This window comes from Canis lupus, chromosome 2 (genome assembly GCF_048164855.1).
Source record: "Canis lupus baileyi chromosome 2, mCanLup2.hap1, whole genome shotgun sequence".
Lineage (NCBI taxonomy): Eukaryota > Metazoa > Chordata > Mammalia > Carnivora > Canidae > Canis > Canis lupus.
This window is the reverse complement of record NC_132839.1, coordinates 30052939-30065000: the sequence shown is the minus strand read 5'-3', so window position 1 is coordinate 30065000 and position 12062 is coordinate 30052939. Positions and strand designations below refer to the sequence as shown.

The window sequence follows — 12062 nt, the reverse complement described above, 5'->3', positions numbered from 1 at the left end:
GAACATCTAACTAGAGTAGAAAAAGAAGAACCTTATAAACTAAGGCAGTTAGGCACTTCAAGTAGAATATAAAGCCTCAACAGCCTGATAATGCCTAAATGAGTTTTACCTTATTTACAGTACAGAACAGTGATAAATCTGAATACTTAAAAAAAAAAAAAGGTTAAATGATGCTGCTAGGCTCTGCTTAAAAACAAAATTTTAATGGAAATTCAAACAAGAAAAACGAAGACTCGTGGAGCTGATGACTGTCTAGTCGTGTTCTACTTGGAGAGGTCAGGAGGTAGTTTATTGAAATGGCCTAAAAAGCCTTCCCTTCCTTGGTCAATTAATCACACCCTAGGTTCTGGTTCTTAGGCTCAAAACTTATTTTGTCACCCCACTAAGAATGGAATCATGTTTTAAGGGTAGAATAACGGTGATTAATGAGGCTAATGTATAATGCTAGAATGCCAACTTATTAATATACTGAAATAATTTTTGGTACTTTTTAAAAAGTAAAACTTGATAGCTTGGATATTCAGAGAGTCTGTCCTTAAGGCTGTATTCAGCTGAGATGTTGTAGTGGGTTGTATAGTATCGCCCAAATTTCAGGTCCACTCAGGACCTCAGAATGTGATCTTATTTGGAAACAGGTTCTTTGTAGAGATAATTCATTGAGATGAGGTCATAATGGATTGGAGTGGACCCTAATCCAATGACTGGGGTCTTTTATAGAGAAGTCACACAAGAAGAAGGCAGAAGCAGAGACTGGAGTTAAACTGCCATAAGCCAAGAACACTAAAGACAGTTGGCAACCACCAAAGGCTAGAAAAGGCAAGAAAAGATTCTATCCTAGAGCCTTTGAAGCGAGGATCATGGCCCTACTGACACCCTGATTGCAGACTTCCAGCGTCCAGAAATCTGAGAGAATAAATTTAATTGTATTAAGTCACCCAGTTTGTGGTAATTTTGTTATAGCAGCTCTAGAAAACTAATACATATGTTAATGCAAGCTAACTTGTTCCTCCTTACAGAAATATTTGTGGAACATCAATGTTTTAAGACTTGAGTTCAAACAAGGTGCTATTACTAAGAAGGTACAAGAACAGAAAGCTTCCAGTTTCAAATCTTAGAATCTTTACTTTTTACCATATCCTTTTCCTTTCCTTCCACCCACCCACCCACCGACCCATCCATCCATCCAGCATGTCCACTTTTGTTATAGCACATGCTTGCAATGTACCGAGCAGTGAACAATGAACAAAATAACTACTATCCCTTCCCTCATGGTGATCTCAATCTAGTCACACTCAATAGATTGTAGAAGTCCTTCCACGGCATGCATACAGCCCTACACCAAGTAATTTTAATGACTATATAGTTTCATTGATTGCATGCAAAATACCTTAAGTAACACCCTATCAATGAATATTTATAGTGTTTCCAATTCTTTAATATTATTATAAACAGTGAGATGACATCATTGTCCATACATCTATACCATTCTCTGCTTATCTTCTCTAGATGAAAATCTTAACATGGTGTTTCTAAGTCAAATGGTATGTACATTTGTAAAACTCACCTCTACAGAGATAGTAACAATTGATATTTCCCAACAGTGAGAGCCCATTTCTCTCAACAACATTTGGTACTGGTATTTTCATTTATGCCAACATTACAGGTGACCGATAATATTATTGCTGTGCTTACTTGCATTTCTGGGATTATTAGTGAGATACAATCATGGGTAGAGTCTAGAACCAGGTTAAATGCTGGTTCCACTAGTTCAAAATTACCTAAACTCTTGGTGCCTGTTTCAACTGTAAAGCAAATATAATACTAGTATCTGCCAATAATAGTAGCTAGGAAACGGGTTGATACCTGTAAACTGCTTACAAACCATATGTAGTTTATAGTGTTACTATTAACATTTCATATGTTATCCAAACCTATTACTTTATGTGCAAATTTCCTGTTTATATTCACAACTATTTTTATACTGGTGTGTTCCTATCTTTATCAATTGACAGGAGTTCTTTGTATATTCTAGATCTTCATCCTTTATCTGTCATGTAGTTGGTAAGTACTTTCCTAATGTGTCATCTATCTTGTTTTTCTTCCTTCTTCCTTCATTTTTGCTCTATTTCCCTAGGAAAATTTTATTTTATAATGTTTATATAGTTAAATCTCTCAATCTTATCTTTATGGCTTCTGGGTTTTATGTGGATAAGAAAGCAGTTTCTGGGGTGCCTGGGTGGCTCAGTCAGTTGAGCAATCTGCCTTTGGCTCAAGTTATGATCCCAGGGTCCTGGAATCAAGCCCCCTCAGGCTCCCTGCTGCTCAGTGGGGAGCCCACTTCTCCTTCTCCCTTTGTCCCCAATCATGCTCTGTCAAATAAATAAATAAAATCTTAAAAAAAAGAAAGTTTCCACAAAAAATAGTATTTTAACTTAATGATAAAGTAAAAGACAGTTAACAATTTTGGTTTTGTTTCTTAGGAAGAGGTTTTGGTTTGATGATATCTTACATACATAAAAAGAATTATAACATGAAAAGACAGACTCTGAATCGAGGTACTCAATGTTTACTCAGATTGGCAAATGACAAACTAGAAGCAAAATTTTTTTTTAAAATTTTTATTTATTTATGATAGTCACACACAGAGAGAGAGAGGCAGAGACATAGGCAGAGGGAGAAGCAGGCTCCATGCACCGGGAGCCCGACGTGGGACTCGATCCTGGGTCTCCAGGATCGCGCCCTGGGCCAAAGGCAGGCGCCAAACCGCTGCGCCACCCAGGGATCCCCTAGAAGCAAAATTTTTTAGTGAATTTAATCTGCTCCATTTTCCCCTCAAGGGAATTAATTTTACAAATGAAATTTCACTGTGTTTATCTACCTAGGCATGTCTCATCACTTTTCAGTTCTTTAATTACAATCTAAAATTTGCATCCTTTGTGGATTTTCTTACATGTCTTCTTCCAGGTAATTAATATGATTTAAAATGAAAGCATATTTAACATAACACCTATGGTACCATTCAGAGCACTATCCCCCATTCTATATCGTGCCATCATTACCCTTGATATCATTCAACTGCTAGGTTTTAGTTCGTATTTACAACCAACTTGAATTTAAATTTCCTAAAATATTATTCATTTTAATGAAATTAGATATTAGCTTCCCTCCAATGAGTATTAATTTTATAATTCTATTCTATTAAAAAGTAAACACAATGCCATTTGTGAAATGTATGGTCTTATTCTAAATGACTAATGGATTTGTTTGGGTTTTTTGCTTAAGTTTTGAACCAAATCCTGGAGCTAGAAGACACTATTTAATAATCTGAGGAAAGAATAATGGTATATCAATAAATGGAGGTTCCTCCTTATGACCTAGGTTAGATTATGAAGATATAAAATATCTGACATTCTCCCTCTTTGACTTTTATTTTGCTACATGTTTCCTTCATTTTTAAATCAATAAAGAGTAAACTGCCAAAAAACACCAAAAAGTAAACACACTAAGAGTGTTCAAGTTTATTTGGCTTAATTTGTCCTTCACATTCCTATATGTTTATTGTTCAATCTTCAATTATTTTGTACATACCTTATATGCATTCTAAGTGGTGTCATTAGCTGGTGGCAAACAAGCAAAGGCCAATTTTAATATGCTTTATTTATAGATTTACATTAAAAGAACAAAATAAAACAGGATTATCTCCACCACAAGAAATTTTTTTTTTAAAAGATTTTACTTATTTATGAGACACACACACACACACACACACACACAGAGAAGCAGACTCTATGCAGGGAGCCTGAGGTGGGACTCGATCCCAGGTCTCCAGGACCATGCCCTGAGCTGAAGGTAGCGCTAAACCGCTGAGCTACCTGGGCTGCCCAATTTTCTAAGCAGAAATTCACTCATTTAAAGTAAACCTTGTACAACCACTACTACATAGCACTTAACTAGACACAGTCCATCAGAGGTCCACAGACCATGATTTTAAGTTCTAATCCAGCTGGAAAAAAAAAACAAAAACAAACAAACTATGAAACACTAGGAAACTACTGTTCTCTACACTTCCACAATGTAGCTTTCAAACTGTCACCAGAATTCCCTTGCTTTACTCAAATACTCAAACAGAAACAGTATCTATAGAATTCCAAATTTCTCAGAAGGATATTAAAGACCCTCAGAGTATATTTTCATTATATACTTCATGCTTTCTACCCTTCAATCATAATATCCATGCTACGTCCCAAATATGCCCTATTCATTTTCAAAATGAGCTTTGGACATTTTTATCTTACTTCTTTTGCTAAGAGGAAATAACTCCTCACCTCCTAACCCCACCTCCTCATCCCTACTACTCACTCAAGATATGCCTCAAATGTCATCTCCTCCAGGAAGCTTTTTTGTCAACTCACCTAGCAAAATTTTAATTCTCTTAAAGTGATTTCTTCTCCAAATAACTTTGACCAAATAGCTGTATCTTGATCACATATACCTATACAATGCTTTATAGTGAGCTGTTTGCATAAATAATAACTCAATTAACAGTCATTCTGTGTATTCACATTAAAAATCATATAGAGGATGGATATGCAAGATCTAACACTTAGTGACAATGGAATTTAGTTGTGCCTGCTTAAACTAGAGGCATACGTGTATATGGCTTCTGGAACTTAGAAAGAACTTGTGAAAACATGAGAATAACATCCCAAAAAGGTTTCTAAAGGAAGATAGATCTTATAACTGAATTATTTCTGGTTTGTTTAAACCAACAGATATAGCCACTTCTGAAGCTTTCTACACAAATACAAAAGGCTCGTATGACCAGGTGACCAGGGTTCCAGTTCTAATTCCTGACTTTGTTAATGAGACCCTGAGTAAAGTGCTTAATTTTTCCAGGTCTAAGGCTCAACATCTGTAAAATGAGGAGGTTGGATCAGAAGATTCCAAGGGTGCATCACAACTCAACAAAATGGAGGAAGAAACACATCCTAAATTCATTTTATTAATATAAAAAATTAAACTATCAGCATAAACTGACAATTTTTTTTCTATTTATTTACAAAGCTGATAAATATCCTGAAACTGGCCCTAAAATGCTTAGTTGGATTTTTCAGGTCAATAAATCTAGCACTTTAACTATCAATTTCCCTTCATTTTACTGAGATATCTTTCATCTTTAGTCTCAAAAGTTGCTGTAAAATTTCTTGTTTCTTTGCAATTCATGACATAACTCATCCCAGTCTCGTGTTTCATCAATTTAACAGTTCTAATTGCCTTATTATCTGCTCTGATGCAGTAGTAAAGCCTCTGAACATTTCATTTACCTTACCATCAAGAAAACCCCATATATCTCAGCCTTAAGGATATTACCTCTACCTCTTGGATGAGCAGAGGCATGAAGAACTTAAGCTCACTGGAAAGCCAATATAATCTATCACTATTTAACTGTTTGTCAATGTTTATGCCTGTCTCAACTCACATTTAATGGGGCTTTTTATTGTTATTTTCCACTATAAAATTTTGAAGACACCTAAATGTCACTAATCCCCTTCCAAGTTTAGCACGTATATTACAATGTTACTTACTTGGAGAAACAGAGATATGGTGCAAATGCATAGGCTTTGGAGTTAGGCAGACTAACTTGCATTAAGTTCAAATCTTAGTTTTGACCTTTTCTATATATATGGTCTTAAGTGAGTCACCTGCCTTTGAGCCTCAGTTTCCTCATATAAAACAGAAAGATTAACTGCTCTAAAATATGATAGTTAATATAAAATAAGCCCAGTTCTTGGTCCAATGCTGCATCATGCAGGTATTGAGTAATTGTTAGTCATGTCCTTCCCATACCAGGGCTCCCGCTTGGCTGAGATTCTGCTTGTTGAAGTGGCTAGTTTGAATATAGATTCTAGCCACTACCTACTTCTATAGGAGCATTCCCAAATGGTTGGTTGTAATCCATTAGTCAGGGTTGCACTCCAAGACTCCCAAAATAAATTCAGTGGGTTGTGATCATAATTGTTTCAATGAAAGAAAAAAGAACGGAACTGGAAATAATGCATCGTTTAGTGGCAAAAATTGGAATATTTCATTAAATTTTTGTTTCAGTCATGTGTGTATATGTATACTGTGTCATGATGTAAGATAAAATATATTTCCACATTTGAGGTAGATCAGAAGAGTCTGAAATACACTACAGAGAAGGGAGTCATCTTTGGTTGGATCACTTCTCCTCCCTGCCCATCTTGCCCAGGGAAATGTACTACAGAGACTAGTATTTCAGTATATTGAAATCAAAAGGCCCACTAGCAATGTTACTCTACAGAAAGAGTTATTTATATATAGATTATATATGTGTGTACACATATGTAGAAATATGCTTGAAGTTACCTGCAAAGTTAATAAGACAGTGCTAATAAGACCAAGAAGAAATGATACTTTAATTCTTGCCTTAGAAGTATCTTTTTATTTTTTATTTATTTATTTATTTATTTATTTATTTATTTATTTATTTATTTATTTATTTATTATGATAGTCACACACAGAGAGAGAGAGAGAGGCAGAGACATAGGCAGAGGGAGAAGCAGGCTCCATGCACTGGGAGCCTGAAGTGGGATTCGATCCCGGGTCTCCAGGATCTCGCCCTGGGCCAAAGGCCAAACCGCTGAGCCACCCAGGGACCCCAGAAGTATCTTTTTAAACTACTAGTCAAGTCCATCTCTTTTTTTTCTACTTTTGAAACATAGCAGCAACTAAAAGGTTCCCTGGGGGCCAAAAACAAAATAAAACAAAACAAAACAAAAGAACCAAACAGATAATAAAGAGATTTACAACCAGAAACCCAGTTCCCAAATGAGAATGCCACATTTAAAATCTAAAACGTATTCCAGGGATCCCTGGGTGGCGCAGTGGTTTGGCGCCTGCCTTTGGCCCAGGGCGCGATCCTGGAGACCCGGGATCGAGTCCCACATCGGGCTCCCGGTGCATGGAGCCTGCTTCTCCCTCTGCCTGTGTCTCTGCCTCTCTCTCTCTCTCTGTGTGTGACTATCATAAATAAATAAAAATTTAAAAATAAAATAAAATAAAATAAAATAGACTCTTTAAAAAAAAATAAAAACAAAAACAAAACGTATTCCATAACCACAACTCTTTCAGGAAAATATACTAATCTTTTGGGGAAAATATTTGTCTTTTAAAGCAGACACAAATTAAATGGGAGTTGGAGGAGGGATGTTAGGGAAAGCTTTCCCCAGAAAGTGATGTCAAGTTAGGATCTGATGATTAAGAACTAGCAGAGCAAAGAAGAAAAGGGTATATGCAGGAGTAGCAAGCAGGGATGTAGCATTTTAGGTACTAAAAAAGAGCACAAAAGATTCTAAAGTGAGATAGAATATGGTACGTTGTTTGAGGATTAAGTAAAGTTGGTTCATGAATGTGCAGAGATAAAACTAACCAAGAGAGGAGGGGGAGCAGCATAAAATCTTGTAAGATCATACTAAAGAGTCTGGATTATTCCTAAATGTATTAAACAATCCTATCTGGTGAGTGACATAATCACATTTTAGTTAAAAAAAAGATCACTACGACTGCAATATGGAGAATGCAACAGTAAGAGGATGACTAGGGCTAGGCAAACAAGGATAGTGAGGTAGTGATTCAAGAGAAAGACAGTGGTAGCCTACTCCAGAGTGGTAACAGGGGGAAGTGAGATATAGATAAACTTGAAACTTATTTTAACTGTAGTGCATGATGGATGTGGGAAGAGAAAGGAGAGGCAGAAGCCAAAGGTAACTGGGCCGATGGTGGTGTGGTGGTACCACTACTGGACATAAGGAACTCTAGAGGAAGAGTGTGGGAGAGGAAAAACATAAAACTACAGCAGTAGCCCCTTATCCATGCGGGATAAGTGGCAAGACCCTTACTAGATGCCTGAAACTGTGGATAGTACAGAACCCTATATCCACTAGTTTTTTCCTAAACATATATACCTATGATAAAATTCAATTTATGAAATAGGAATAAGAGATCAATAACAATAATAGAACAAAATATTGTAATAAAAGTTACGTGAATGTAGTCTCTCTCAAAATATCTAATTGGACTGTACTCACTTCTTGTGATGGCAGGAGATGATGAAATGCTTACGTGATGAGATGAAGTGAGGTGAGTGATGCAGGCATTGTGTGACGTATCATTAGACTACAGTGACCTGAGACTGTGAAAACAGATTCGCAGAGGGTAGGGGTGGAAATACTGTAATACCTTTTAGATCATGTTATATTTAAGATGTTTCTGTGACATTAAAGTAGAAATGTCAAGAGGTAACCAGACCTGGAGTTCAAGAGAAATGTCTGGGCTAAGGATACACATGTGGGAGTCATAAACAACTGAGGTCACAGGAGTGGGTGAGATTGGTCATTGAAGTGCTCACAGAGGGCAGCCCCGGTGGCGCAGCAGTTTAGCGCCACCTGCAGCCCAGGGCGTGATCCTGGAGACCCTGGATTGAGTCCCACGTCAGGCTCTCTGCGTGGAGCCTGCTTCTCCCTCTGCCTGTATCTCTGCCTCTCTCTCTCTCTGTGTGTCTCTATGAATAAATAAATAAAATCTTTAAAAAAAAAATGAAGTGTTCACAGAGTGAAAGGGGAAAAGAGACCAGATAGACCCCAGAGAACACTTAAGAGAGGGCAAGCTGCATTAATGCAACTACATCTTTTCTTTTTAATTGAGGTATAACTGACATACTAGTTTCAGGTGTAAATATAATTATTGCAAAATATTACAAAATGATCATCTCAATAAGTCTAGTTAATAACATCCACCACTTGGGATGCCTGGGTGGCTCAGCGGTTGAGCATCTGCCTGTGGCTCAGGGCACGATCTTGGTGTCTGGGATTGAGTTTTGCGTCAGGCTCCCTCAGGGCAGCCTGCTTCTGCCTCTTGCCTGTGTCTCTGCCCCTCTCTATGTCTCTAATGAATAAATAAATAAAATCTTTAAAAAAAATCACTATATGTAAGTTACAACATTTTTTTTCTTGTGATGAGACTTTTTATACTAGTTTTAGTCGTCATTATATCTCTATCACTCAGGCAATATCTGTCATATATTAGTGGCTCAATAATCTGTTGCATAAATAACAAAAGAAGGAGAAACCAAAAGTAGGACTGAGGAGGGGATAAGAGGTAGAAGGAAAACCAGATCACTGTAGCAAAAAAAGAATAGGAGGGCAGCCCGGGTGGCTCAGTGGTTTAGAGCCCCCAGGGCGTGATCCTGTAGACCCTGGATGGAGTCCCACATCGGGCTCCCTGCATGGAGCCTGCTTCTCCCTCTGCCTGTGTCTCTGCCCTTCTCTCTGTGTCTCTCATGAGTAAATAAACAAAATCTTTAAAAAGAAAAAAAAGGATTATAAATCTTTTAAGAAGGAAGGAAAGGATAATTCTGTCAACTGCTGCTAGTAAATCAAGATAAAGACTATTAAGATACTATGGGTGACTTTTGTTTCACTTCTCTTGGTAAGGAAAGATTACAATAGGTTAAGAATTGACTGGGAGGTGGGATCATGGAGGCTCTGAATACAGGCATGGCTTTTGACAAGTCTGGATCCTAGGGAGGGAAAAGAGAAAAAGTTTTATGCTTTTGATTCATTAAGATGTTAGTGAGTTCAGGGGCACCTGGGAGGCTCAGTAGGTTAAGCTTCAACCCCTGATTTCGGCTCCTCTTGATCTCATGGGTTGTAAGATCAAGTCTTGTCTCTCATTTGTGCTCAGCAGGGACTGTGCTAGAAGATTCTCTCCCTCTGCCCCTCCTCCACCACAGGCTCTCTTACGAGATTCCCTCTATTTTTTTTTAAGATTTTTTTATTTTTTATTCATGAGAGAGAGAGAGAGAGAGAGAGAGAGAGAGGCAGAGACACAGGCAGAGGGAGAAGCAGGTTCCATGCAGGGAGCCCGATGTGGGACTCGATCCCGGGTCTCCAGGATCAGGCAGGCCCTGGGCTGAAGGCGGTGCTAAACTGCTGAGCCACCCGGGTTGCCCACGAGCTCCTTCTACCTCTCATACATTAATAAATCTTTAAGATGCTGGTAACTGCAGCATGCTTGAATACCAGTAAAGAGATCAAAGGCACAGAGAAGAGAAGAAACAAACAGAGCAAGGAGATGGGATTGAGAGCACAGGTAGAATGCTGACTTTAGGTAAGAGAGGTTCAGATCTCTGATTCTAAGAAGAATAAGGGAAGTGAGTGTGCGTACTGCAGGGAAGTCTATAGGTTTGATGATATGCAGGACATATACAAAGAGCACCTGAGACAAAATGGATTCATCCATTAGCCAGGAAGACTTCATAAAGAATACTCAAGAAGAGACATAAAAATCAAGGACTAGTCAGTATTATTCAGAGCAGTATATTGGGGAATATTCTAGTCAGAGGTAGCTGCACATTCAGAGAAGATCTGAAGAGAGACTTTATATTCAAAAGTTGTTTACCGACAACTTTTATGTTTACCAAGCCCCAAAATAGAGAAAGAAATTGGCTTGAGCCTAGATTTGGCCCTTGGCTCAATTTCACCTACCCTTCAAGTTGCTGCTGATACAGTTCAGGGAATACTTTCTATCCTGAGAGGTCACTCTAATTATCCCAATCAGAACACTCTAAACAATTAAGTATTCAAATATTTGAAGAACTGTGAGCACGGATTCATTCACCAGTCACTTTGCTATGAACCAAAGGCTTCTTGAAAATTACTAAATTCAAGGCACCTTCCTGGATTCTGGAGACTACAAAGAGATTATGTTTTGGCACTCTCAAGGAGTTTAGTCCTTTAATGGGTAGTATAATTAAAAAGTTACCTGAGGCCCATGGCCCAAAGCAAGTAAGATTTATTCCTTTTTTTCCATCCCTTACTTCTCTTTTCTAGTATCTTATGTATCTACCTGCAACACTTCTTTCACTCATCCCTATCCTTCTCCCTACCTTACCTTACCGGCCATCAAACAAAAGTGTAGAAAATTCTTTTCTCTTTTTTTTAAGTGTAGAAAATTCTTAACACTTATTCTTACTGAACACTGTTTCATATTTTTAAGATCTCTAATTAAAAATTAGGCAAGTTGGGCAGCCCCGGTGGCACAGCGGTTTGGCGCCGTCTGCAGCCCAGGGTGTGATCCTGGAGACCTGGGATCGAGTCCCACATCGGGCTCCCTGTGTGGAGCCTGCTTCTCCCTCTGCCTGTGTCTCTGCCTCTCTCTCTGTGTCTATGAATAAATAAATAAAGTCTTAAAAAAAATTAGGTAAGTTCAACATTTTACATTCTAAAGAAAAGAAAAAAATCTAAGTTATTTTTGTAAAAGGCCCTCAATGATTTTTCTTTATATGTCAATGGTCTCCAAGAGAATACTGAAGACATTTGGAGACTTAACATTTGAGGACTTAACTCAGTAAATACCCCAAAACGTTCAAATAATATAATTTTAATATTGTTTAAATACAATTCTTAAGGTTATAAGCTGTGAAAATAGTGTTCAAGAGTAAGTCAGTCACCAATATGGTGAATAAGTCTGACAACTATCCAGCATCCAATCTCAATGTCACTATTCTATTCCTTATATTGTCCTTGTGAGTGATGGAACACCAGTAAATGAATTAAAACACACCAAAACAAATTTGTTTCTTTGAGGAAAAAGAACCAGAAAAGAAAGTCAAATACTACTGGTAGTGGCAATAAGAAGTAAAGGAATATAAGAAAATTACTGTTTGCAAATTTGGGCATTTGAGAAAATCTCAGAACACATCCCTCAACAAAACATATACTGTCTATAATATTTTCTCCAATTCCATGTCATCATCTATCAACATGATGATCAACAGCCAGAAAACTCTTAGTTGGGCTATTAGGAATTCTTAAAGATTTGATAATGAACTACGAACTATGATATTTTATATCATTAGACTCAAAACACTGACTAGGAGAAAGAAATGTCAGAGTCAAAAGTACTGCCTTACTAAAAGATAGCATATAATGGTTAGAAGTATGCACAAACAGATCTAAACTCTAGATTGCAGAATTCATTC

General features: G+C 37.5%; 1 protein-coding gene and 1 long non-coding RNA gene across 3 annotated transcripts in view; one reads left to right on the top strand and one right to left on the bottom strand.

The window, feature by feature from the left end:
• LOC140614839 (uncharacterized) overlaps positions 1–934 on the top strand; it is a 2929-nt gene extending 1995 nt beyond the window's left edge. Inside the window, exon 2 of the long non-coding RNA XR_012015599.1 lies at positions 718–934. This is a non-coding gene — a long non-coding RNA (uncharacterized lncRNA). The remainder of the gene's footprint in view (positions 1–717) is intronic.
• TBCA (tubulin folding cofactor A) overlaps positions 1–12062 on the bottom strand; it is a 75405-nt gene that overhangs the window by 41788 nt on the left and 21555 nt on the right. The window lies entirely within an intron of this gene.